The following is a 6,000-nucleotide window of genomic DNA, read 5'->3' as shown; positions in this document are numbered from 1 at the left end:
TAAATTAGTCAGTCAATTGAGCAGCAAAGCTGCATAGATACTGTCAATGTGAAGCAGGATTCAAACAAATCATTAATTACTGTATATTCTGGTTCTATTGGTAGGGCGTCTGTATCCTACATTACATGGGAAGTAATCTGCACCTTTAACCGGGAAAAATTTAATTCAGCGGTTTTTATTGGATTTATGCTGCTAGATAACAGTGACTTGCTATGAATACCATACTAACCTATATATGATAAATACCGATTATTAATTGCAAATTTTCTGAAATGTTTATTCAGAGGGGAATGTAAATGCATTGATGCCTTGTCCAGTAGAAATACAGGTTTTTGCTAGCACGTTTTATTGCATCAACATAACTTTTTTTTTTTTTCAAGATGCCAAATATACTTTTTCTCATGTTAATAAAACCATCTCTACATATAATCAATGAAAACCCTTTCAGAGAAAAGCCTAGAGTTGAAACAGTGGCCTAACTAGCTGATTCTGGCCAAGCTTTCCAAAGTCTTATATAATGCTGATACACTTTTCTCATTCTGTAGGATAACACATCTTCCGGTGAACACGGTAATACAGCACAATAAATTAAAAAAAATTGTCACTAAGCAGTATATTATTTCTTGTATCTGTCTCTTAAATATCTATTACACTGGGTAACAAAAAAATATTTTTCAAGTAAACAAGTAAATTCCCCTAAAAATTAATGCGGCAAATTGTCTAAGTTTTTAGGAAACCGTACATAGGAGCTGTCATTTTGCTTTTATTTGCCGACAGGTTTTCTTGGCTCATTGCGCCAACGAAACCGATCAGGGGGAAATTGGCCCCTACGCCACTGAGGTGAAAGAGGTCAGACATTTGGCTGGAGGTGCAATTTTCAAAATTATAGGCTACTGGAAGGTGCTTCTAATTTTTTTAAAATCCTAAAATCAACCTTTGTTTTAAGACAAACATGATGTTATTTTCTGATGGCGACTTGGATGTTCCAAGACATCTCTCTGGGTCCTCTACGGTAAAAAGGAAGCAAAGAAAATATTAGGTGCAACTTCTGAAGAGTGTCTCTAAAGGCTAAGGGAGTCTCTGCCATGATATTTATGCACTATCTGAAAAGGAAGCACACAATTGATATGCACAAAGACAAAGTATATGCGGCTGGTGCAGCAAATAACAAACCCAAACCAACTAAAAAAAAATATATCAAGTCAGGCTGCTTCCCTTGATAAAGCTCCAGATAGTAAAGCAAGTAACACAGAGAACAATGGACTAGAGAAATCCGGAATAAGAAGAGCAAAGATACTACGGTTCTTTATTTCCAATCGATCAAAACAATCTGATCTGCGGATGCTCTGCTGCAAAACCCTGTTTAAGGGCCAATTCCCACTTTCTGTTCTTGATGAGCAAGATATGAAACACCTTATTTAAAAAAAAAAAAAAAAACAGGGAGCTTGAAAGCACCATTTGGGGAACCGTCCATCATCACACAACTTTTGCTGCCAGAAAAATAGAAGTTCAGAGACTACTTTAAGATCTGCCACTTAGACTGGCTTGACTTTTCACTGCTGGTCTGCAAAAGGATCTGGCTTTATAAGTATCACTGCCTATTACCACATGAAGATGAAAATTGATCAGAGGTTGCACCACTATTTTTCACACTTCAAGTGGCATAAGCATTCTCATACAACTACTAACATCCTTTCATCAATCCAAGTTGCAATCAGGAAGTTTTCAATGACAGATAAGATGTTCCGTGTTGTGACTGATTCTGGGAACAATGTCACCAAAGTCTGTAGGATATGAGCCCTTTCCTAAACTTCATGTTTTTAACATTGTCTTCATTCATCTGTTGCACGTGTTCTTGGATTTTGGTCCACTCGAAGCTTAGCCTATGAAATCCCTGAAGAAGATTGCTTGGAATTCTTGGATGAAGTCGAACATGTCCAACTGGTGAAAATGATTCAGATCTCAGGTGGTCTTTTTGTTCCTTGTCCTGAAAACTCCGAAAATGAAGAATCGTTTGCTGAAGAATCTGAATAAACTGATGCAGTGTCTAAGGAAGGGGGCGGTGAAAGCAATGGAGAAGAAGAGTGGGGAGCTGGGTGTCTGTTAAAAAACTAGGTTGTAGCACAGACTACCCGAAGACACGTTACACTTGCTCAAACATTGATAGTCGAGGTTGTCACTACCCCTTTTCCTTTGGGAATGAACCACGAAAACGTGCCTAAATAATCAAAAGTATGCCCACTCGTATTCTTAAAACAAAAGTTTGAAGTAGTAACACTTTCTATAATAAAGCAAGTGTATGGGTTGGAAAAAGCATTTTCTGCCGCAAAGCGAAAGAAATTATTTGAAACAGGTTATCAAAAAGCGCAATTGTTCTTATATTCTCATTCCTTTGAAAACCTATTTAACAGAAGAGAATGCCCAAAGAAAGTATTGTGCAGCATATGATCTAAGTTTCTTTGAAATTCAGAATTTGAGAAAGTTAATTTTACATATTTACACAAGAATGAATTCGGTCGCGGGCCTAGAACATTATTTTCTAGCGCAAAGCGCCGTAAAAATATGCAAAACACCCTTAAACCATGAATTTTCCTTTTGATTTATCTCTCACACAAATTGGCTAGGAAATAATTAATCTTAAAAAGTTGTTTTAAGCCGCGAAGTAACGAAAATTTTTGACTGACGGTAAGAAGTGTCATTTTCCCGTGCATTTTTCTTCTTTCATACATTGTTTCAGATGACTTCCAAACATCAGGATGGGGGAAGGGGAGACTGTCCCCCGCAAAAGCAACTATGGGCCCTTTTAAACACTAATGAATTTGAGCTGACAGCGCAATTTGACGACGAATATTACTTTGTTTTTAAAATGTCTCAAATAACCAGTATGCATTTCTGGGAAATTCTAGGAGATTCTGTACAAACATAGAAGCGTGTTTTTGGAAAAAAGGAACGGGAAAATGGAAGAAAATAACCATAAAAAAGGATGGTGATGTTGTGGGCATAGACAGTTTTTCGCTACTTTATTGAAAAACTTCTTTTTGGCAAGCAATGCTGCAAATGCTTTTTCTTCTTTAAGCCTTAGGTGTTTAAAAAACAGCTGTTTTTTGAACGAAAACAACTGTTTTCTGTTTTTATAAAAAAAAGAACAGAAACAGTAAAAGGTCTTCTGTTTTTTTGTTGATCTTTTCTGTTTCTGTTCCGTTTCATTTAAGCCCTGGTTATTTTTTTGTGTTTCTTCAGAAAAACAGAACTGTGTCCATGCTTAATCTTCAGCCCGAAAGGTAGTTACGTTTGGTATTTGCAACGATCCTGCAAGTCTTCGGTTTACAATAGCATGATCAATAAGGCGTACCGTTTTTATCATGATGTATCATGGTAACTTAGGGGCTGTTTTATGTCTTAATACAATTCAGGTTTAATTAGATTGTCATATAGTATCTACAAGATTTCGGTGTCCTATAATCGTTACTATCTTTTTTTCTTACACAAAACTTGTCTAGGCTAGAATGCCAGGTTTGGGATACAACCTGGGCTTTAAATTTTCTTAATAAAAACGCCATATTTATACATGGGATACTGTTTCTGTAATTGCGAGTAAAATTTATACCAGTTACTTCTATCCCCATAAGTTAGTTCTATAGAAGCATATACTGCTATATGTTTGCATTTTTTAGTTGTAAAATGAGCAATTGGCAGTATTATTATTATTAATATTTTTACATTGAATTGATTCATCCTACTTTTACATTGTCGAGTTCTAAGCTCTTACCTGTCTGTAAAGTTCCTCGGAAATTCTTTTTGTGTTATATTGTTTTGGGCTATATAGTTCATCATGAATAATTTAATTGTAAAAGTGTTACATTATAACACGCAGGAAAAAAGCCTTTTGTTTCTTTAAAGGGATTCGGGCAACAGATTCACTCAAATATGATGTCATACTCCATAAAAATTTTTTTCAAACGATATGTGTTATATATCATTTCTTGTGAAAAGATGCATGTGATACAACATCTTGTATCAGAAGATACATCAAGAAAATCGATTTTATTTTAAGACTGTGTTTTGCTAATTACAAAACCAAGTAGATATAGCAGTTTCCTTCAAAATGATCCCTTCTACAGCTCTCTATGATGTTCCTGTCTCCCGCTAGCAGTGGAGAAGAAGAAAAAAAAAAAAAAAACAGGATATAATCAGTGCTAGCCATTTACAGAGTTTCGGGCCACGACGCTGCCAGCGTAGTATTTTTTCTTAGACCTGACGCTGTTTTTAGGGTTTTCAGGCTATTTTTCGTGATTCTCATAAGCGTGATCTTGAAATAACATTTTACAAGCTATTCGAGACAAAAGACAGGAATAGAGTGGATAGGAATTTGTTTTAAAATGATAAGGTGGCAAGGGCAAAAAATTTGGGTCTTGAGGTCCCAAAAAATTTTGGTATTACTGTCCTCATCCGAATTTACTATAGGTGCAGTAGGGGAGTAGAAAGAAAAAACGTATATCCGCCATATGCAATAAAAATAGGTATCTGTAATATCTCAAGAGAATTTGTCAATATCAAGTTAAAATTTCCGGGGACTTCGTGGTGAGGGTTATGGGAATATAACATATTATGTTCATGGGATAGGGTATGAGTGATAAAAGACTTTTATCTACTAAAAATGTGATTCATCCGAAAAAAGCCCAAACTGCAATAATTTTCTTGGGCAGACGGACCCTTACGCAAAAAGGATGAGAAATTAAAACTAATATTGGCAACTTACAAGATTTGTAGACAAGGCCTATTGGACCTAGTGTTGGGCGATAATTTGATTAAACGATATATCGATATTATTACTTTTGATGTTCGATATATCGATTTCGATATTTCTTATCACTTTTTTTGTTCAGATTAACTTTAGGGTTTGGTAAAATTCAATAACATAGCAATTCAATAACAAAATTGAAAATTTACACAAAAATTTTCCAATCTTTGAGTAAAATACAGAAAAACTTTTATTACATGAAGGAATATTAAAAAAAACACTGATTTGGAAGTTCTCGGACTCAGGATAAAGAAAAATAAACTACTGGCTATTCAAATCAGTAACATGTCAGTATTTTCCATTGAGAATTGGTTCAGCCTTTCAGCGATTAAATAGATAAAAAAATCGTATTTTTTTCAACTGAAAGTGGGGAGCAACATTAAAACTTAAAAGAACAGAAACTGTTCTTTATATAAGAGGTATAATCCCTCATTACTCTTCACGCCAAAATTTCTTTATGTATTTTAACAACCTCCTTACTCTAATTAGACGGCTCTTGTGTTTCAGTTGTTTTTAAATAATTGGGACAAAATGTAAAAAATAGTGTAAAGAGCGAGATATTGAAGAGGGGGATTTGCCCTCATATACGGCATAATTTCTGTTCATTTTAAGTTTCAATTTTGCTCCTTAATTTTAGGTAAAAAATTAGTTTTTCATTTAATTTCTGATCGTTTTTCAAATAATCCTGTAAAATTCGCCTTTTCTATCCATGGAAACCCCCCCCCCCCCAAAGAAAATTTCTTCTTGGAAAGTTCTTCTCGCGTAAGAGTCCCAGACAATTCCATCCCTGCTGAAAATTCACATAAAAAACTTGTTGCGGACAATTCCGCCAGGGAAATTATTTTTAACCTACTTTCATTTGAAAAAAAAAACAGTTTTTCTTCTAATTTCTAACCGTTTTTCAAAAACATACCGGAAATTTTTCCTCCGTGGAAAATTTTTCCTGGAAATTCTCCCATCCCAATGCCTTAATGGAAATTTTGTCTCCATGAAATTCTCCCATGGAGAATCTCTCCCGTGAAAAATTTCCCCCTCTCCCCACGGAACAATCCCCCAGACAATCGTAACTCCTTTAAAAATCCTCCCTCGGCAATTTTCTCGGAATACCTCCAGATGTAAAATTAAATTTGCAAAGAGAAAGTAATCAAATAAAAAGGATTTTGTATAAGAATTCTGGTAAATTCCCCCGTGTATAGTTT

The sequence above is a fragment of the Artemia sp. Qi Xiang Cuo genome, chromosome 8 (genome assembly GCF_049724085.1).
Source record: "Artemia sp. Qi Xiang Cuo chromosome 8, ASM4972408v1, whole genome shotgun sequence".
Classification (NCBI taxonomy): Eukaryota; Metazoa; Arthropoda; class Branchiopoda; order Anostraca; family Artemiidae; genus Artemia; species Artemia sp. Qi Xiang Cuo.
The sequence above is the reverse complement of the archived record's forward strand: the minus strand, read 5'-3'. Positions refer to the sequence as shown.